This window comes from Nycticebus coucang, chromosome 5 (genome assembly GCF_027406575.1).
Source record: "Nycticebus coucang isolate mNycCou1 chromosome 5, mNycCou1.pri, whole genome shotgun sequence".
NCBI classification, from domain to species: domain Eukaryota; kingdom Metazoa; phylum Chordata; class Mammalia; order Primates; family Lorisidae; genus Nycticebus; species Nycticebus coucang.
The window spans coordinates 99,553,111-99,575,715 of NC_069784.1; the positions used below are offsets into that span (position 1 = coordinate 99,553,111).

The 22,605-nt window shown below is 38.3% G+C and overlaps 1 protein-coding gene across 5 annotated transcripts in view; it reads left to right on the top strand.

Annotated features, from left to right (window-relative positions):
- The first annotated feature begins 398 nt into the window (after window positions 1-398).
- Window positions 399-22,605, top strand: part of PKIB (cAMP-dependent protein kinase inhibitor beta) — a 107,887-nt gene continuing 85,680 nt past the window's right edge. For 4 of the 5 annotated variants that reach the window (XM_053592847.1, XM_053592850.1, XM_053592846.1 and 1 more), the window contains exon 1: window positions 399-738. The gene's annotated coding sequence lies outside the window, so the exon portion shown is untranslated. The remainder of the gene's footprint in view (window positions 739-22,605) is intronic. The other variant, XM_053592849.1, reaches the window with a different exon arrangement.

Below are 22,605 nucleotides of genomic sequence, written 5' to 3' on the forward strand. Positions count from 1 at the left end.
GAGAAACTTGATACACATTCTTTTCTGCTTTTCTTTGCGCAAAAAAAGTTCCCCGCATCGCATGCTGCTTCCCAATCTGCTAAAATAATCTGTTACTAAATGCGAAGACCCTCGTTCTGGGTGCAGATAAGAAAACTGTGTACGTTCCTATCTTCTTCAAAATCCAAGATTAGATCAGAAAGCAACCTTGTGACACCTGGAGCTCAGGGCCGGGTTCGGGCACCAACAGGCGGGACGCAAAACCTGAGGCAGCGTCGGAGAAAGAGAACTGAAATTCCCTGCACATCAAGCAAATTCTTTACAGCCCCTGTCAGTCATCCAGGGGAACTGGGAGTGGCAGGCAGGGAGGACGCGGTTCTGTGGCGATCACTGACGATTAGTTGTGTGTTAACACACTCGCAGGAAAGAGCTCTTCGCAGCGCGCCAGCCGGGAAGGGGCCCGTGGCGCTTGCCTTCGGGAGGTCCTCGGGCGGGGTTTTCCGCCAGAGCCGGGCACTGACCCGGAGCCGCGCTCTGCGCCCGGGGGCGGGACGCGGAGACAGCTCCCTCCTCCCCCAGAGTCGCTGCCACCTCCTGGCTGCATCCAAGCCCAGTGGCTCAGACGCGGCCGCATCCCTGCGCACGGTAGAGGCGACAAGGAGCCAGAGCGCGCGTCGCGGCTCCGAGCCCGGAAAGGCTGTGCGAGCCCGGTCGCCAGGGCACCTGGGCCAGGCACGACCGGAGCTCCGGGAGCAGCTGGTGCGTACCCGGTGGACGGGGAGCGGGAGTAGGGGTCGCTGGTGCGAGGATGGAGGGAAAGGATTGGGGGAGTCGGGGGAGACTAAGGGTTCGAAGACGTGGTAAATGCAACTTTCCTGTTTTCCTCGTAGTCTGCATAAGTACCTGGGGAATTCAAAGCAGATGGCTCTTTTTCTAGGCTGACCGCACCTTTTAACCTGGGTACTTTCAGAGTGAAGGGGCGCGTTCAGGTGTAGCCGGCGGTGTGGCCAGCTGCTATTTGCCCGCTCTGTCCTGAAGGTGGGTATTAGTCGCCTCCTGTCACAAGTTGCTGCGCCCTTCTCTGGGGCCAGCAATGCCCTGCCGTTATCTTTGGGTAGAGCTTCCCAAGCCCTACACAGCCGCCAGATGCCCCCTCATCCGCAGAGACCCGCGTTCTAACCTAACCGGCTTTGCCACCGTCCTGCTGTGTGGCTTTAGCTAAGTCACCCACCTTACCGGGTTCTGTCCATTCTTTTGATAAAATATGGAGGTGGGTAGATGGGTTGAACCCAAGAGTCCCCTGCAGTTATTGGATTTTCCTTGCTCCTAGATGACCGACAGGCCTGGGGGAGGGACCAGAGTGCGCGGTGATCGCCGGGGCTGAGGTTCCTGGTGGGTCTTGGTACCTGCTGCAGCCCCTGGGGGAACTTCGTGAAGGTGCCTTCTAGTGAGACCTGGCCCTGCCTTACCTGCCAATCCCAGCTGGCTGGTCCTTTCTGAGCGAGGCTGACAAGTCCGAGTCAGAGTCAGACCCGTCTTGGGACAGTTGCTTCCAGCGAGCTGGCGGGCTGAACTCGGGTTCTGTAGAAAAGCGCGGGGCACGAGCTAGGCACCTGGGAAGCGCTAAAGCAAACGCCCGCCAGGTGGTGGTGTTACTAACTTGAGTCTGTGCGGGACCGGAAAGTGGAGATCCAAGGCCAAGGATCACTAAAGCAGTCACCTAAAAAAACATCAAAACCCAAAGCCCTCATCTACGATTTGGGTACTGAAAAGATACTGGATTAGAATTACTCTAGGTATTGCATTTCTCTTTGTGTACATATAGATTCAAATGCTATCTGTCCAATTTATCTCTTCACAGGAGGCTTCTATTCTTACTGACATTGCCATGCATTTAGAAAAAGTCCTGGGATTTAATATTCAGAACTAAGAATTAGGATTACTAAAAGGAGAACTGATGACTGTAAAGCTTATGGGAAGCATTATAACGTGGTAGGCTGTGGGTCAAGATCGGTTAAACCCGCGTTAGAAGAACCTTGTTGCCTTTTAGTGTATGTAGCCTGCTGATCAGTGCCACCCTAGCCGGCCCTAGTGGCACTATCTCAAGGGATTTCATTGTCTGGAAATGAGTTTTGGAAGTTGCAAGATTCAATTTTGAAGGAAAGTATAGTTAAAAAGATTTTTTGGGAAACATTTTTGGTAATTTACTTTTCAATCTTATGTTTATACAATTTTCTTCAAAAAAATATCAAAGGTTAATGGACTACTTTATGCAGAATATTAAAGATGTGCCAAATTTCATTTTTGTTGGAGAATTTTTCCTCCTTTTTAGTCAATTTTAAATATATGTTTAGATCAATGTTAGATCTATTAAATTCTTACAATTCCTTGAATTCTTATGCAGGTTGCATGATAGCATTTTTTTTTTAATTTCTTTTTTTTTTTTTTTATTGTTGGGGATTCATTGAGGGTACAATAAGCCAGGTTACACTCATTGCAATTGTTAGGTAAAGTCCCTCTTGCAATCATGTCTTGCCCCCATAAAGTGTGACACACACCAAGGCCCCACCCACCTCCCTCCTTCCCTCTTTCTGTTTCCCCCCCATAACCACAATTGTCATTAATTGTCCTCATATCAAAATTGAGTACATAGGATTCATGCTTCTCCATTCTTGTGATGCTTTACTAAGAATAATGTCTTCCACGTCCATCCAGGTTAATACGAAGGATGTAAAGTCTCCATTTTTTTTAATGGCTGAATAGTATTCCATGGTATACATATACCACAGCTTGTTAATCCATTCCTGGGTTGGTGGGCATTTAGGCTGTTTCCACATTTTGGCGATTGTAAATTGAGCTGCAATAAACAGTCTAGTACAAGTGTCCTTATGATAAAAGGATTTCTTTCCTTCTGGGTAGATGCCCAGTAATGGGATTGCAGGATCAAATGGGAGGTCTAGCTTGAGTGCTTTGAGGTTTCTCCATACTTCCTTCCAGAAAGGTTGTACTAGTTTGCAGTCCCACCAGCAGTGTAAAAGTGTTCCCTTCTCTCCACATCCACGCCAGCATCTGCAGTTTTGAGATTTTGTGATGTGGGCCATTCTCACTGGGGTTAGATGATATCTCAGGGTTGTTTTGATTTGCATTTCTCTAATATATACAGATGATGAACATTTTTTCATGTGTTTGTTAGCCATTCGTCTGTCGTCTTTAGAGAAAGTTCTATTCATGTCTCTTGCCCATTGATATAAGGGATTGTTGGCTTTTTTCATGTGGATTAATTTGAGTTCTCTATAGATCCTAGTTATCAAGCTTTTGTCTGATTGAAAATATGCAAATATCCTTTCCCATTGTGTAGGTTGTCTCTTTGCTTTGGTTATTGTCTCCTTAGCTGTATAGAAGCTTTTCAGTTTAATGAAGTCCGATTGTTTATTTTTGTTGTTGTTGCAATTGCCATGGCAGTCTTCTTCATGAAGTCTTTCCCCAGGCCAATATCTTCCAGTGTTTTTCCTATGCTTTCTTGGAGGATTTTTATTGTTTCATGCCTTAAGTTTAAGTCCTTTATCCATCTTGAATCAATTTTTGTGAGTGGGGAAAGGTGTGGGTCCAGTTTCAGTCTTTTAGATGTAGACATCCAGTTCTCCCAACACCATTTATTGAATAGGGAGTCTTTCCCCCAAGGTATGTTCTTGTTTGGTTTATCAAAGATTAGGTGGTTGTAAAATGTTAGTTTCATTCCTTGGTTTTCAATTCGATTCCAAGTGTCTATGTCTCTGTTTTTGTGCCAGTACCATGCTGTCTTGAGCACTATGGCTTTGTAGTACAGACTAAAATCTGGTATGCTGATGCCCCCAGCTTTATTTTTGTTACAGAGAACTGCCTTAGCTATACGGGTTTTTTTCCGGTTCCATACAAAACGCAGAATCATTTTTTCCAAATCTTGAAAGTACGATGTTGGTATTTTGATAGGAATGGCATTGAATAGGTAGATTGCTTTGGGACGTATAGACATTTTAACAATGTTGATTCTTCCCATCCATGAGCATGGTATGTTCTTCCATTTGTTAATATCCTCTGCTATTTCCTTTCTGAGGATTTCATAGTTTTCTTTATAGAGGTCCTTCACCTCCTTCGTTAGGTATATTCCTAGGTATTTCATTTTCTTTGAAACTGTGGTGAAGGGAGTTGTGTCTTAATTAGCTTCTCATCTTGACTGTTATTGGTGTACACCAAGGCTACTGACTTGTGGACATTGATTTTATATCCTGAAATATTACTGTATTTTTTGATGACTTCTAGGAGTCTTGTGGTTGAGTCTTTGGGGTTCTCTAAGTATAAGATTATGTCGTCAGCAAAGAGGGAGAGTTTGACCTCCTCTGCTCCCATTTGGATTCCCTTTATTTCCTTGTCTTGCCTAATTGTATTGGCTAGAACTTCCAGCACTACGTTGAATAGTAAAGGTGACAGAGGACAACCTTGTCTGGTTCCAGTTCTAAGAGGAAAAGCTTTGAGTTTTACTCCATTCAGTAAAATATTGGCTGTGGGTTTGTCATAGATAGCTTCAATCAGTTTTAGAAATGTGCCACCTATGCCTATACTCTTCAGTGTTCTAATTAGAAAAGGATGCTGGATTTTATCAAATGCTTTTTCTGCATCTATTGAGAGGATCATGTGATCTTTATTTTTGCCTCTGTTAATATGGTGGATAACGTTTATAGACTTGCGTATGTTAAACCAGCCTTGCATCCCTGGGATGAAGCCTACTTGATCATGATGAATGACTTTTTTGATGATAAGCTGTAATCTATTGGCTAGGATTTTGTTGAGAATTTTTGCGTCTATGTTCATGAGTGAGATTGGTCTGAAATTCTCCTTTTTGTTTGGGTCTTTTCCTGGTTTTGGTATCAGGGTGATGTTTGCTTCATAGAATGTGTTGGGGAAGATTCCTTCTTCCTCAATTTTTTGGAATAATTTCTGCAGTACAGGAATAAGCTCTTCCTTGAAGGTTTGATAGAATTCTGGAGTGAAGCCATCTGGACCAGGGCATTTTTTGGTTGGAAGATTTTTTATTGTTTCTTTGATCTCAGTGCTTGAAACTGGTCTGTTCAGGAGCTCTATTTTTTCCTGGCTGAGTCTAGGGAGAGGGTGTGATTCCAAATATTGATCCATTTCTTTCACATTGTCAAATTTCTGGGCATAGAGTTTCTGGTAGTATTCAGAGATGATCTCTTGTATCTCTGTGGGATCAGTTGTTATTTCCCCTTTATCATTTCTGATTGAGGTTACTAGAGATTTTACTTTTCTATTCCTCGTTAGTCTGGCCAATGGTTTATCTATTTTATTTTTTTTTTCAAAAAACCAACTCCTTGTTTCATTCTGAATGATTCTTTTGTTTTCAATTTCATTGATCTCTGATTTGATTTTGGATATTTCTTTTCTTCTACTGAGTTTAGGCTTAGATTGTTCTTCTTTTTCCAATTCCATAAGATCTCTTGTGAGATTGTTGATGTGCTCTCTTTCTGTTTTTCGAATGTAGGCATCTAAAGCGATGAATTTTCCTCTCAAAACTGCTTTTGCAGTATCCCACAGGTTTTGGTAGCTTGTGTCTTCATTGTTGTTATGCTCAAGGAAGTTAATGATTTCCTGTTTTATTTCTTCCTTCACCCATCTGTTATTCAACAGAAGATTGTTTAATTTCCATGCCTTTGGGTGGGGTCGAGCATTTTTGTTAGAGTTGAGTTCCACCGTTAGTGCCTTATGGTCTGAGAAGATACAAGGTAAAATTTCAATTCTTTTGATTCTGTTGATATTTGTTTTGTGTCCCAGGATATGATCAATTTTGGAGAATGTTCCATGGGGTGATGAGAAGAATGTATATTGTTTATCTTTGGGATGGAGTGTTCTGTATGTGTCTATCAAGCACAGTTGTTCTAGGGTCTCATTTAAGTCTCTTATATCCTTGTTTAATTTCTGTTTAGAGGATCTGTCCAGCTCTGTAAGAGGAGTGTTAAGGTCCCCTGTTATTATGGTACTATCAGATATCATATTGCTCAGACTGAGTAAGGTCTGTTTCAAGAATCTGGGAGCATTTAAATTGGGTGCATAGATATTTAGAATTGAAATGTCTTCTTGTTGTATTTTTCCCTTGACCAATATAAAGTGACCATCTTTGTCTTTTTTGACTTTAGTTGCTTTAAATCCACATGTATCTGAAAATAAGATTGCAACTCTCTTTTCTTCTGAATTCCATTTGCCTGAAAAATTGTCTTCCAACCCTTGACTCGGAGCTTTAATTTGTCTTTTGAAGCCAGGTGTGTTTCTTGCAGACAGCAAATGGATGGCTTGTGTTTTTTAATCCCGTCAACCAATCTATGTCTCTTCAGTGGGGAATTCAAGCCATTAACATTTATTGAGATAATTGATAAGTGTGATAGTATTCTATTCGTCTTATTTTGTGAGAGTCCATTGCTTAGTTGTATCTTTTGCATCAGTGTGGAGGTTCGGTTCTGTCCTTTAATTTCTGAGTTCTTACTTTGCTGCTGATCCACTGTGGTGGTCAGTGTGCAGAACAGGTTGAAGTATTTCCTGTAGAGCTGGTCTTGTTGTGGCGAATTTCCTCAATGTTTGTATATCTGTAAATGATTTGATTTCTCCATCAATTTTGAAGCTTAGCTTAGCAGGGTACAGAATTCTGGGCTGGAAATTGTTCTGTTGAAGTAGATTAAAGGTAGATGACCATTGTCTTCTTGCTTGGAAAGTTTCATTAGAGACGTCTGCGGTCACTCTGATGGATTTTCCTCTGTAGGTCAACTGGCGCTTACTCCTGGCAGCTTGCAGAATCTTTTCTTTTGTCTTGACTTTGGACAGGTTCATCACAATGTGTCTTGGAGAAGCTCGGTTAGAGTTGAGGCGACCTGGGGTCCGATAGCCCTCTGAAAGCAGTGTGTCAGAATCTTTGGTGATATTTGGGAAATTTTCTTTTATAATATTCTCTAGTATGGCTTCCATTCCTCTGGGGCATTCTTCTTCCCCTTCTGGAATTCCTATAACTCGTATGTTGGAACGCTTCATAAAGTCCCATAATTCTGACAGTGAGCGTTCTGCTTTCTCTCTCTTCTTTTCTGCCTCTTTTACTATCTGAGTTATCTCAAAAACTTTGTCTTCTACCTCTGAAATTCTTTCTTCTGCATGGTCTAACCTGTTGCCGATACTTTCCATTGCATCTTTAAGTTCTCTGATTGACTGTTTCATTTCCTTCAGCTCTGCTATATCCTTTTTATATTCTTCATATCGTTCATCTCTGATTTGATTCTGTTTTTGGATTTCCTTTTGGTTATTTGCCACTTTATTAGCAGTTTCCTTCATTGTTTCCATCATTTCTTTCATTGTTTTCAACATGTGTATTCTAAATTCCCTTTCTGTCATTCCTAACATTTCTGTATAGGTAGAATCCTCTGCAGTAGCTACCTCATTGTCCCTTGGCGGGGTTTTCTGGACTGGTTCTTCATGTTGCCTGGAGTTTTCTGCTGATTCTTCCTCATGGGTGATTTCTTTTATCTGTTTCCTTGCCCTAATTTTCCTTTCACTTCCTCTTGCTCTTTAAGTTCTCGTGCCTGTGGATGAGCAGAAGCTTTCTCAGGGAAGTGCTTGTCGCTGGAATCACTGCTGAAGTGGCTATCCACTTACCCTGTGTGTCAAAACTGGTCTCGCATGATAGCATTTTTTACAACTTTATAGAGATATAATTTATGTATCATAAAAATGTATTAAAATTTATCCCTTAAGGATGAATGATATTTTAGAAATTCACACTTTTAAATTATTTTTCAATAACTTTTAGAAATTTTATCCATTGTAAAACCATTATCACAATCCAGTTTTAGAACATTTTCATCACTTAGTAAGAAAATTTTGTAGTCTTTATTCCCACACCCAGATCTACACAACCTTTAATCTACTTTCAATATCTATAAATTTTCAGGTGGTGCCTGTGGCTCAGTGAGTAGGGGCACCAGTCCCATATATCGAGGGTGGTAGTTCAAACCCGGCGCCGGCCAAACTGCATAAAAATATAGCTGGGCGTTGTGGCAGGTGCCTGTAGTCTCAGCTGCTGGGGAGGCTGAGGCAAGAGAATCGCCTAAGCCCAAGAGCTGGAGTTTGCTGTGAGCTGTGACGCCACAGCACTCTACCTCGGGTGATAAAGTGAGACTCTGTCTCTAAAAATAAATCTATCAATTTTCCTTTTCTGAACACTTTATATAAAGTGGATGATATATACATGGTCTTTTATGTATGGCTTCTTTTAGCACAATATTTTTGAGGTTCCTCCGTGTTGCACTATATATATATGTCAGTATTGAATTCTTTTTTATTGCTGAAGAGTGTTCAATTGCATGGATATACCACACTTTGTCCATTTACCAGTTGATAAACATTTCAGTTGTTTCCAGAATGGGGCTACTACAGATCATGCTACTAAGAACATTCATAGGCAAGTTTTTGTGAATACACGTTTTCATCTCTTTTGAGTAGATACTTGGCAGTGGACTTGCTGGATTGTATGATAAATTTGTGTCCAATTTTTAGAGAAAATTATAGAATAATTTTTCTGTTACAAGTTATATATTTACAAAATGTAAAAAATTCCAGAGAAATAAATGTTTCTTACTGGAGCTGTTGTGATTTTATATGTTTATAGAGAGTTATAGCGGAAACTCTGCTTGCTTTAGAATTTAGAGCTCAAGTATAGGAAACACTGTGGAAAAAAATGTTGCAATATCTCTTAGAAATAAGTTTTTCTTACTTTTTTAATGCTAAATGAGACTGAATAAAACTTAATCAAGATTAAATTTCCTTTAATGTCCTCTGAGTGAGAAAGAATGTAGTTTGAAAATTATGTAGTATTTAAGAAGTTGATGAGATTCAGCCCTGAATGACTTGACAGTAAATTCAGTGATTTTTTTCATTCCTTCAATCCAACATTTTAACGGAGTTAGAAAAAAGAAATTCTTTCTGAATCTCAAAAATGAACTACAAAATTTAAATTCTATAATAAGCTTCCATAACTATGATGCCATATAATTATTTTAAATAATAATTAAACATATTCTATCAGTGGATGTGGGGATCTGAAGCCCAAGATTTAGTGATTTATTTATATAAAAATCACTTACTAGTAATAAATCTAAGGCTCTGGTTTTTCTGTTTTGAAACTTCTACCATTAATGTACATTCTAAATCCTGTTGGTCTTAGACATTTTTCATATACTTTATGTGCTTTTTATAAGTCATCATCAGTTGTTAAAATGACATAAAAAGTACTCTAGGTTAAGTACTTGAACATACCCATAAAGCCAAAAGTCATTATTATTTTTTCTTTTAATTGAAAGTATAACCCATTCTGAGAAATCAAACAGCTGTTTTACTTTTTACTAAGTAAAAAGTGAGATATACTTTTCATTCTAGCTCTCAATGGCAAATAGCAGTTTTATGTATCTGCCCAGATAAGGCGCATGCTAAACATTTTACATTACAGGGTGAATTTGCATCCTCCAGTCATTCTTAGCCTTAAAAATGTGATAGTGTCCAAGAATTGGTTGCCCGGTAGGACAAGAGAATTCAGAGATAATTTAGATTTGCAGGCATTCCAGAACAGGAGGAAGCCATATCACATAGAATCCCGGAACAATTAGAAATAGGATTTCCCAGACTGGAAAGAGGGACAAGGGAATGGGGATGCTCTTGACCAACTGGTCTACAGCCAAGATGGTTTGAGTAGTTGTTTGAGGAATAGTGTGAGAAGAACTGACTGCCTTCCTGTTCCTCCTGAAATCTCCCTTCCTTTGGATCTGCTGTGCTACATGAAGAAGACTCCTCTTCCCCATGGGGGTGTGGGGATGAGTGTGGTTAACTGTATGTTTTCTTTTGGGGTGGGGTAAGGAAGAAACTGAAATAGCTTTAGGAATAAAACTATACATGAAGGGGATTAGTCTTCCCAATCATGCTTATATTTTAATAATCATAAAATGATTTACTTTTAGACTGAATTTTATGGGTTGGGCAAATAGGTCTCAAAAAAAGAAAGCATCATTCTTAAGATGGGTGTGTGTGAGTGTGTGTAAATAAAGATGGCTTACGACTCATGCAATTATATTACTTTTTATGTTTGTTTTAAAGTTGATAATAAGTAATTTTGTCATAGAGCCTCTGGAGCCAGGTATAACCTCAAGCCTCAAAATGCTGAAATAAGCTCCTTTTGTCTACCTTTACCAAAGAGGCCTTGAAATCTAATAAAAAGCTAGGATATAGGCATGATGAATTTTGTCACACTTCAAGGGTCTGTAAAAAGTCTATCAAGCCAAAAGAGGAAGTTATAAAAGCCAGGGTTTCTGCAAAACCACTTTGCCTCTCAATTCCACGGTTCCTGAAGAAGGGTATCTATCATAATTCTATGCATTGCACTGAAGAAGCAGAATTTATCATAGTACTGAAAAGTAAGAAAAACAAAAAATAAAAGAAACACTGTATCTTTCTAACATGCCATGAAGCTATATATATGTACTAACATATATACTGTGTGACTCTGAGGTGGTGGGTGTTAGGAGTATAGGACAGACAGAGTTTCAGCAAGAGATGCTAATGAGTGCCTCAGGCAGCAGCTTTGGGGATGAGGACAAATATTCAGATTCTGGAAATATTAAGAGCTGGAAATGATTGGGTTTGAGGATAGTTGGGATATGCAACTAGGAAAGGTGAGAATGAAGAGCTCTCACGTTCTTGGCTTCGGGTTGAGAGCTGTCACTATTTATAAACATGGGATTATAAAAAAATGGGAGCATATTTGATGGGTATACTGGGTTGGGTAGCATGCCCTCAAAATTCCTGTTCTTCCCAGAACCTCAGAATGTGACCTTATTGGGAAATAAAATTGTTGCAGATGCAGTTAGTTAGGATGAGGGCATACTGGAATAGAGTGAGCTCTTAACTGAATATGACTGGTTTCTTTATGAGAAAGAGGGAAGAGTCACAGAGACTCATAGAGGGAAGGCAAACATGTGACAATGTCTAGTTATTGGAATGATGCAGTCACCAGCCAAGTCATGCCAAAGTTTGCTGGCAACCACTGATGCTGAGAGAGAGGCAAAGGACAGATTCTCCCTCTGAAGCCACAAGAAGGAAGAAGGAACCCACCTTGATTGGAGTACTGGCCTCCTGAATGGTTGTCTTAAAGCCATTCAGTTTTTGGTAATTTGTAACAGCAACGCTAGGGAACAAAACGGCAGATGCCAAGGAAGAGCTGAGTAAAAAGCAAATTAGAGGCGAATATATCCACAAGGCTGTTGTTTAACAAGATTTAGTTGACATGTGGGAGGCAGGAGGTAGATACGATGATGAGGTCTACTATGTAAAGCACGTGGGATAAAAAAGGGAAAGGGGAGAAAATGGACGCCTGAGAAATGAGTCCCTTTGGAAGCCCAAGAGGAGAAACTAGAAAAGGCATAGGCATAGCAAGGAGGGTATGTAAAGCTTCAAAATGTGTGGTGAGATCGACAAGTTTTAGTTATAAAAGGGCATAATTGGAGAAGGACCGAAAGGACTTTCGATTTGACAAGTATACAGCAAGGGCTTTATCTGGGAGGTGAAAACCAGATTGTATCAGTGAGAAGGAAATGGGGTCAACCAGTGTGGAGCACTCACTCCAGGATTATAGGTGAAGGATGAAGGAGATAGATAGGGATGTTGGGGAGTCAGGGCACAGGGTCAAATTCATTTTTATTTAATGTTTAAAGGATGCCTTGGTTCTTTCTTCAGATGCTCTAAAGAAGTCAATAGTGTGGGAGAGGCTGAAGATACAGAAAATGTAAATGGAGCTGCTTTCCCAAGAAGGGATTAAGGGCAGAGGCGGAGGCCTTGAGCATGCAGTATGTTTTCAATTCATAAGAGAAGCTTGAACAAATTTTAAAGGAGAGTAGTTATTTTTTCTTTTCATAGAAATATCTGTGTCTGTTAAGAGAAGGAAAACTACTATTTATTGAGTGATACGTGAGGCCCCAAACTAAGTGTTTTCACATTCATTTTTCAAGCTGTGGAGTTGGAGTTTTGGCTCTATTTTCTAGAAGCATAGGCAAAGAGAGTATCCATTCAAAATCATTTAATAGAAACGGGCAGATTAGAAGACATGTTTGATTGATGCTCGTGTTCATAGACTTTCTACTAACTCAAACTGAATAAAATGCCCCCACCACTCCTGCTCTTTGGATGTTAACAGCCACTGGCTGATCCTGGCACACACTCAGCTTTGGTTCTCAGTATTGCTTGTAAAGACGGTTGCTGCAAAGCAATGTGATCATAATTTGGACAATGCAGCGACTGTATTCTGACATGGTCCCAGTCCTACATCTCTGAAGTAACTGAGGTCATTTCAGGCTTTTCAGTTCTTTGTACCTTATGGATTTGACAATGTGGAAATGGGGGTTAGGAAGGAAGCAGTTTTTATTTCTTTCTTTCAGAAAGAGGTGAAAGGAAGTTTTCAGGGTAGGTGAGGAATGCTTTCCTGACAGTGTAGATCTGGGTCAGCTCCCTTAGATATTTGCGGACTTTTGCCAAAAAGTATTAAGCTTCAAATAAAACCCAGCATAGTTTGCTCTGACTCTGAGAAGTTCATATTTTGGGTTCTAGGTTTGAATGCTTCGAAAGAACGATAAACCTTTCAGTTTTGACTGAAAATCTAAGGAAACAAATCAGTTTTTTTTACACATAGGTTTTTATTTTTACTGAGTCTTTTTAAGTGTTTTAATTTATCTCAATTTGTTGAAAACTTTCATATTATCTGTCAGTAGTTATTATTGCTCATAGAACTGTCAACTGATTTATTTTCTTTTTGTGGATTTTTTTCTCAATGTGATCTACCCAAAATATCAATTAAATCTGAGGAAAATAGTATAGGTTATATTAAAGGACATCATAAATTATTGTACATAAGGATTTTCAAAGATTTACTTTAAGAACATTAATTTTTAATATTTTCATTCTAATTCTCATAATTGTTTCAATAATGAGTATTTTCCAGTCTTTATACATTTGTGAAGATATATGTTTACATTAATATAATAATGATGTACAGTTTGCATCCTACCTTTCTTCCTCTTGAGATTAACTATTGCTTGAATACTACTCATAGTGCTGTGGGTTCTAGGCAATGCTGTCAGGCAAAAGAAGGATATCAAGGGTATTCAAATGGGACAGAGGAGGTCAAACTCTCACTCTTTGCTGATGATATGATCTTATACTTAGAAAACTTCAAGAACTCAATATCAAGGCTCCTGGAAGTGATCACAAAGTAATGTCTCATGATATAAAATCAATGTCTGCAAATCAGTAGCCTTCATATTCAACAATAACAGTCAAGCTGAGAAATAAATAAAAGACACAATACTCTTCACAGTAGCTTCAAAGAAAGTGAGATACCTTGGAATATACCTAACAAAGAATGTGAAGTTATCTTTACAGAGAGAACTATGAAACTTTGAGAAAAGAAATAGCAGGAGATGTTAACAAATGGAAGAACATACCATGCTCACGGCTAGGAAGAATCAATGTTGTAAAAAGGTCCATACTATCCAAGTAATATACAGATTTAATGCAATGCCCATTAAAGCACCAATATCATACTTTGAAGAACTTGAAAAACTAGTACTTCATTTCATATGGAACTGGAAGAAAATGCAAATAGCCAGCACGATTCTAAGAAATTAAAACAAATCTGGAGGCATCATGATACTAGACTTCAGGTTACACTACAAGTTTGTGATGATCAAAACAGCATGGTACTGGGGCACAAAAATACAGACAGATCTATGGAATAGAATAGAGAACCTAGAGATAAAACCAGCCGTGTATCATCATCTGATCTTAGATAAACCGAACTAAAGCATATGAAACCAGTAGGAAAGCATACACTGGGAACAGAATCCCTATATAGTAAATGGTGCTGGGAGAACTGGTTAGTCACATGTAGAGGGCTAAAACTGGACCTGCACCTCTTACCACTTACAAAAATTGACTCATGCTGATAAAAGATTTAAATTTAAGACATGAAATGATGAAATGATAAAAACTCTAGAGGAAAGTGTGTGGGAAACCCTTGAAAGTGGCCTGGGAAAACATTTTAGGAAGACTACCCCATTGGTAACTGCAGCAATACCAAAAATAAAGAAGTGGGACATGATTAAGTTAAAAAGGTTCAGACAACCTTCAGAATGAGAAAAGATATTTGCATGCTACTCAACCTGAAAAAGGGCTGATAACTAGAGTCTACAGAGAACTCAAATTAATCAACAAAAAAGCAGCACATAATCTCATCGATCAGTGGGCAAGAGACACAAAGAGCATGTTCTGTGAGGAAGACAGACTAGTGGCTAACCAACATGAAAAAATGCTCATCAGCCCTAATCATCGGAGAAGTGCAAATCAAAATTACCCTGAGATATCAGCTAACAACAGTGAGAATATTCCACATCATAGAGTCCCAAAGGTGCAGATGCTGGTGTAATTACAGAGAGAAGGGACACTTTTATGCTGTTGGTGGGATTGGAAAGTAATTTAACCTTTTTGAAAAAAAGTCTGGAGAATCTTCAAAGAACTATAAGTAGACCATCCATCTGCTCTCACCATCCCATTACTAGCTATCTACCTAGAGGAAAAAGAAATCACTTTACCATAAGGACATTTGCACTTCAGTGCTTATCACAGCTCAATTCACAATAACCAAGACGTGGAACCAACCCAAGTTCCCATCAGTTCATGAATGGATTAATAAACTGTGGTGTACGCATATCATAGACTACTATTCAGCCATAAAAAGATGGAGACTTTACATCTTTTTTATTAACCTGGATAGAGTTGAAGAACATTTTCCTTAGTAAATTATCACTAGAATGGAAAAACAAGTATCCGGTGTGCTCAATCCTAATATGAAGCCAGTAGATGAACAACTACATGCCCATACAAGAGAAAAACACAATTAAATTTTAGTGAGGGGAGGGTGAGAGAGATTGGTAAACTCTCACTAACTGGGCACACCTCCTGGGTAAAGGGCTCAACTCCAACTTGGACTTTACCAACAAATGCAAATAATATAACCTAATCATTTGTACCCTCATATTAACCTGAAAAAAATATATATATAAGACTTACTGGAAGAGAATAATTCAAATGTTTCTAGCATAAAGACAAATATTTAAGGTGACAGATATCCAAACCACACTGATTTGATCTTTATAAATTATGGGAATATACTAAATTAGCTCCTGTGCCCTGAAAATCTGTATATCTATTACATAACAACAAAAAATTAAAAACAAAACAGAACAAAGTAACATTTTTACTAACATACTAATATAGTTCCAAAATTTTTAAATTTAGAAATAAGTGGGAAAGATAGCTCATGTTCGTATTTCTTCAGTATGTAGTGAGGCTGAATATTTCTGCTTAGCCAATGTGTTTATTGGATACTTTGGATTTATTTCTATGAATCACTCTTTTATATTCTTTGCCTATTTACTTTTTTGTTCATAAATATGTTAATTTGGGGTGTTTACGTTACAATTTTTCAATCAGTTTCCTGTTTGGGATTAACTTCTTATAGTGCATTTCTTTGTAGATACACAGTATTTTATGGATGTCAAAGCTATCAATTGATTTTCCATAGTTTCTGACTTTGTTAAGTATGAGAAGACCTTTTCCATTTATAAAAATATTCATCTGTGTTTTCTTATAGTTAATTTGATGACTTTTAGTCTGTTTGAAATTTTAATCCTTTGGCAGTTATTTTAGTAGGAATGGTGATATTATTATAGCTGCCAGCTTTCCTACATTCTTAGATTTCCAGTTTGTTAGCCTTGTGAAAATAGTTAATTTTCTAATGCTTAATAGTCTCTGTGTTTACATTCGTCTGCTTATCTTGTCTCTCTTTGTCTTAAAACTGTTTTATGCTTTTTGCTGTGGCTTCCCTGATCCAATTTCTCCTTTATACTCTTTCTTTGAAACCATTCCATCATGCTCTCTGGAACATATGTTCAGTCATAATGAACTCCCTTAGGTTATTAACCTGTACCTTTTTCCCTAGCCCTGAAACTTCACTCTCCTTTGGGTATTCCATATCCCCTTGAGGGCTTTCTACCAGAGACTGTTTATTTTTTTGTATTTCATGAATCTCAAAGTAGAGAGTGGTGACACATTCCCTCCATACACCCATGTGCCACCTCTAGATCATTATGTCTTCATCCCCTTATACTTGTCTCTGCTCCTGAGAGCCATCTGGCTGTATTATCCTCTAATATTTCTCATTTCTATCATCTGTGCTGAAGGTCTCTACCACCTAACAAGTCTCTCCTTCACTGAGCACTCAAGCAACTGGGGTACAATCATCTTTTCTCATTCTTCTCCCATCCTAAGTCTAAATGCCTTCATATTTACATTCAATACCATGACTTCTCAGTTTCTTGACCTTCATAACTTCAGGGATATTCTCCTTTACTCCCCATCCCCAGACTTGTTATGATATAATATTTTGCCTTTCCTAAAGTCTCAAGTTGAGGAACTTTTTGAAAATAGCATCTTATGTTCTTATCTTTTTTTTTTTTTCCTAAACACCAATCCAAGTATTTACACCTGCTCTTATCCTTTGGCTTCATCAGGGTGACTTGATCTTTGACCCACCTATTTTCTTTCTCCGTATTCTTAATGCTTGGATAAGATGTTTCTTCATGGATTCCATGCCTCCATCAGCATGAGTCAAGGGAAGAATTATGAATGTTGTGTGCTTCTGGCTAGTCCCTTTTCACCCTCTCCCATACAACTACAACAGCCTCAGAGCCTCACCATCACCAGGGTGGGTCCTTTGCAACCTAATGACACCTTCTCTTTTTGTTTATGTAAACCACTGCAAGAATTCCTAGACTTCCAAGTGGCATGACTAACCATCCTAGTTTACCTGGGACTTATTGGGTTTCCAAGGATACTATAAAGAGTAAATCCTTGACTTAAAGATCGCACACTTGAAATTTTCGGAATTCTTTATTTTCTTTTTGCAATTCACCTGTCTTCATCTTCTCTTTCAAGCTATAAGCTACCAATTTTATCTGAAGTGTATATTAGCTCTTACTGTTTCCTCTCTTCCTATAGAATCCTTTGAATCTATTGTGAATTGAGAAACTAAGATAACTAAGTGTACTAGTCGGGAATATTACAGTTATTCCTGACAGAAAATCTATATTGACTTTGATTAAGGAGAAATCAATATTCAGATTCAATTTATTCTCTTAATCATTATTAATAGATTTTGTTTTCATTAATTATCCTTGTTCAAATAATATTTTGAAAAAATAATCAATAAGAAAGAAGATACTTTATATAATTTTTTTGCAGCTAACATTTAAGAAAAGGTATTAACATATGATTTGGGATACAATAGTGGGGGAGAAAAATCACTAAACTAGAAATTAGAAAGCTTTGTTGTGCAACCAACTCAGATTTCAATTAGTCATATGATCCTAAAGAAGTCTCTAAATTTCTTGAGATTTCAGTTTTTTGTCAATGTGATTACAGAACGTGTGAATAATATGATTTTAGTTCTTCATTATGAAACTGACATGTTGAAAAAAGTACCGGTGTTATTTTAAACATAAAGTCTATAATTCCATATTGTGAAGCTACATGTGCCCATTTGTTTTCAAGTTCATGACTGTGGGTAGTTATAGATGTCCTTTATCTATGATTATAATGAATTCTTGTACTTAGTACATGCATCTTTGAAATGAATAGTTAACTAAATTCAAATGAACAAATGCCTATTAAAAGGAATTATCCTAGATGCAGGTTATTTGTTTTTAGTGATATTGTGTAAATAGAAATAAGTGAGAGTCCACCTTTTCTATAAGAAGCTTAGAATTCTGGTTAGGAGTGATGAGGAAATATAATACATACAACTATTTTTCAAAGCAAACCATAATAGGTGCGTGCATGCGTGCGCACGCACACACACACACACATTGATAAGGATGATGAGTATTGCAGAATTGATAGAAGGAATAGTTATGAAATGGAGAGATTGGAAAGTTAAACTTTTAGGAATGAGGACAAAGAATTGTAGCACAACATGATGTGCAAAAGAGCAAGAGAAACAAAAGCAAGCTTTGGAGTTAGATCTGAATTTAAATCTCAGCCCTGCTCCTTATGAGCTGTATTATCTGGGGAGGTCACTTAGCCCTTTGCAAGCTTAGTTTCTTTTTTGTATACTTTCTTAACTTGCAGTATTACTGGCATGATTAATGATTGTGAAGTGCCCTGCACATATCTTGGTGTGCAATGTAATCACTTATGACCATTATTTTTATTTGAAGGACTATCTTACATAGATGGGAGATTAGACTAATCCTGTGAGGTACCTGAACAAAGATTTAGGACTAATACTGGACCAACAAAGATTTTTACTCCAAAATAAAAAGATGTGATTAAGGTTAAGCTGTAATTAAAAAGTAATGGTATGCCTAAGTGGGTAGCATTTTCTTAGTTTAGACTAGAGCCAGGATTATGTATAACTTCTACATGAAAGCGAAGATATCTCTCCCTTAATATAATCTAGGAGGGATTTCCTAAGAAAAGGGCTTCTCAGTCCTTTCCACTGTAAAGTGCTCTAGAGAAAACACAAAGTTCCTTTAAAATTCCATATTCATCTTACAAATTCATATAAGTTTTACATTCTGCTTTTAAAAATGTCTGGTTTGTTTTAATACATGAATAATGCTTTAAGATATAAACTGTCAAATTAAATCACCTAGGTATACAAAATTGTTCACATGGTTGTGAGTACTTTTGGGCATTTACAAGAGTGTTCCCAAGTATTCCCAAGGGTACCCAGTTGAAGAAGCACTGAGTTAGTAGTAGTATATGCAACCCACATGCTCATAGGAGATTAAGGATTCTCTCTCAATTTCTCAACACACATAGGTGAATAGTTCAGATTTCCATGGACCCAGAGTTCATGTTGCTTGGTTTAACTTCTACAATCATATTACTATTAATACCACAATATTTAACAAATAGTTGCATAAGCATATGTATGTAATAAAGAAGTTTCAGGAAAGGCATTAAATGCAGGATATATCCAGCTCCCTAGGTGGTGAGGTCAGAGGTTAAATGGCTTTGCAACCTTACACTTGGCTGCTGCATCCATCATTCATGGGCCTTTGTGTGCTGTTTGCTCATGTTCCTATTTAATTTTTCACTTAGTGCTTTGAGGAGGCAGATGTTGAGTAAATGCTGTTTGGTGAATTATTATTTAGGAGCTTTTAAACCTAGGATAATGATTTTTGCTTTTTATTCAGCTCTAGTTTTTTAAAAAATATATATCATCCCTACTTTTATTGCACCAAAGATTCCAGCTTTAAGAGTTGTTGAAAGGGAAGTTATCATCCCTGAAACGAGATCCAGACCAACTTTGGATGATTTGCTTACATGACCATGTACCTCCTTTGAGTTTTATGTCATTATGTTCATAAAAATAGGGGCACAGGCAATCTGATCATTTTAGCCATATTACTTCTAGTTTATACCACTGCAGAGATAGCTGTTTATTCACCCCGTAATGATTTTTCATAGTTTAAGGAGAAGAAGGCCAGCTTAGAAATCAGGAGATTGACTTTTGCTTTAATTTTTTGGTTAATTTCTCTATTATCCATTCTTGATACTATGGGCTCATGGCCTTTTGGGATATTGAAGAGATTAAAAATAGAGAGATGCTCATTCTTTGTGCATTTTATAATTTTTCCTAGAAGAACTGTTCTATGATCTCTCTCTCTCTCTTTTTTTTTTTTTTGACACATGGTCTTTCTTTGTCACCCTCGGTAGAGTGCCATGGCATCATAATTCACAGCAACCTCAAACTCTTGGGCTCAAGCAATCCTCTTGTCTCAGCCTCCCAAGTAGCTGGGACTATAGGCTTCTGCCACAATGCCTGGCTATTTTTAGAGACAGGGTCTTGCTTCTTGCTCAGGCTGGTCTCAAACTCCTGAGCTCAGACAATCTACCTGACTCGGCCTCCCAGAGTCCTAGAATTACAGATGTGAGCCACTGCACTGGCCCTGTTCTCTAATCTTAATAAATTATAGTATGCAAAGGAATATGCCAGGGTGAGGAGGACAGGTTGAACAGAACAACAGAACAAGGTCCTACCCTTGAAAAACATAGCGTTCATTTTGGTTAGGTAAACAACTGCAAAACTATATGACTAAAGCCTCTTTAGCAAAATGAATTAAGTACCAAGATGCTCAGAGGTGGTTAAGTAATCCTAAAATCAGGGATGGTTTCTCAGAGAAGGTAATCTCAGTGCTACATCATGAAAGATAACTAGTTTGCCAGACAATGGGGAAAGTACCCTAAGAAGAAGAAAGAGACTTGAAGTGTGGGATTTGTTTATGGAATTATCATTAGTTCAACTTAATGGAGTGAGTACAGTTTGGAGCAGCAGCAGGAGATAGGGAACAGATTCAGGAGGGCCTTGCATCTCATGCTAAATTCCTTAGATTTGGTTCAAGGTTTTGACTTAGAGGAGTGATGAGGTTTTATACGCACAGTAGTGTGCTGGGTACAAACCCATGTCCCTCAGAGCACGTGCATCTCTCTCTATGACACCGAAGGGACATTAAAGGAAAAGCAGGCAGGGCTGAAGTCATGTTTTTGAATGAGTAAAATTTTTAGATTGATGGGGTGGTTGCCTTCTAAGAGGTGTGTCAGATAGGGATGGAAAAAGATGAGTAAGATTTATTAAGTTTGAGTTAGGGTGTGGAAGTAAAGAGATGTTGAGACTGAAGATGTAAATATGGGTGTAACTGCAGATAAGAATTGAAGGCCCTTTCCAGAAATTTCTATGCTTAAGTAGAGTTTTAAGTTAAATTATGTTAGGAATAGGTTTGCCATAAGAATCATATGATTTCACTCTTAAATTATGTTTCCTCTGATTTTGGTCAACAGAACATATCTAACAAAATTCTTTGAAATTGTGAAAGATTTCAGTTGTATTTTAAAAAGAACAGGCTTCTTTATGTTTTTTATTTTTTTCCATTTAAATGCTTAGACTTCTTTGCCAAAGATTTTTATTCTGATGTCTTCATTTTTCCTGTCAGCTGCTCTAAAGCTTCAAGGGTAGAGTTTAAATGAAGGTACATTCAAGGGTGCCGTCAAGGGTATGAACTATCTCTGTTCTGATTTTTAGTTAGCTGTGGTTGGAGAGCATTCTGAGAAGTGTGTGTGTGTAGATTATGTAACTGGTTTCCTTTTAACATGGCTGGGAACTACAGCAGGGTCAGACTCAGCACTGCTGCCTTGCACGCCCCGTGGATCAGTCACAAGGGGTTTTGAGAACCAGAAGGCTTGTGGTGTCACATCAGTTCCCATAGAGTGTTACAGTAATGCAGGGCCTACTCCCCTGGGAGAAGTAGTACAGTCCCTCAGAGGAACAAGGGTTGTTAGTAGTTAAGTACTTGACATTAAAATCAAAGAAGATAACTTCTGTCCTATGAACATGCAAATTATTTATGAAATTCTTCATGTAAATTTAATTAAACATGAATTTGGGGCAGGGAAGGTAGCTCTGGAAGACTTCTTTCAAATATATTCATTATAGTTTCTTTCCTCCTCAGTTAGTTGCAAGGGAAATTTTCTGGGTCAATGAAAAGTAATTTTTCTTTATGCTGCATGGAATATGTAACTTTCCCTATTAACATTGTTTAGCCAGAGCAAATATTTGCATTTGAGAAAAACCAGCAAGCAAATTCTGCCTGGACAAATGGGCCTGAATGGCAAAGTATTTGATTCAACATGAATGCAATAACATTAATTTGCTACTAATGTTTGAGATACTGCCTTGAGTTTTGTCTGTATAGAAATATCAGGAAATAACAATTCACAAGAACCGTGTCTTATTTTATTTTTTTCTGTGACAAAGTCTCACTCAGTAGCCTTGGGTAGAGTGCCATGGCATCATCATAGCTCATAGCACCCTTAAACTCTTGGACTCAGGTCCAAAAAACCTTCTTTGAGTCAGTAGTATCCTCTTGCCTTAGCCTCCCAAGTAGCTGGGACTACAAGCACCTGCCACAATGCTCAGCTAATTTTTCCATTTTTAATAGAGACCAGGTCACTGTTGCTCAGGCTGGTCTCAAACTCCTGAGGTCAGGCAATCCACCAGCCTTGGCCTCCCAGAGTGCTAGGATTAAATGCATAAGCCACTACATCCTAGTCTTATTTTATTTTTAATATTTCACATAGCATGTAAATTGCTCTTTAGGAGAGTGAATAAAATGTTGAAACTAGCCAGCTTTGTAAGAAGGTTGAGTTTTGCTTTTGGGACTCAAAAAGTTGCTCATGTGGACCAATGGCTTCTCCTAAAGGTCTAGGCCTAATATCTTTAGTATCTTGGAATAGCAAACAGTTGCATTGAAGGCTAAAGTGTGGAATGGAGAGACGTGCACGGTCATGTTTGAGAAATAATTTACTTTGGCTAGCTAGAGAGAAGTGATATAAACCTTTCTTATCTCCCTGTTACCCATTACTTGTTATTCAATACTT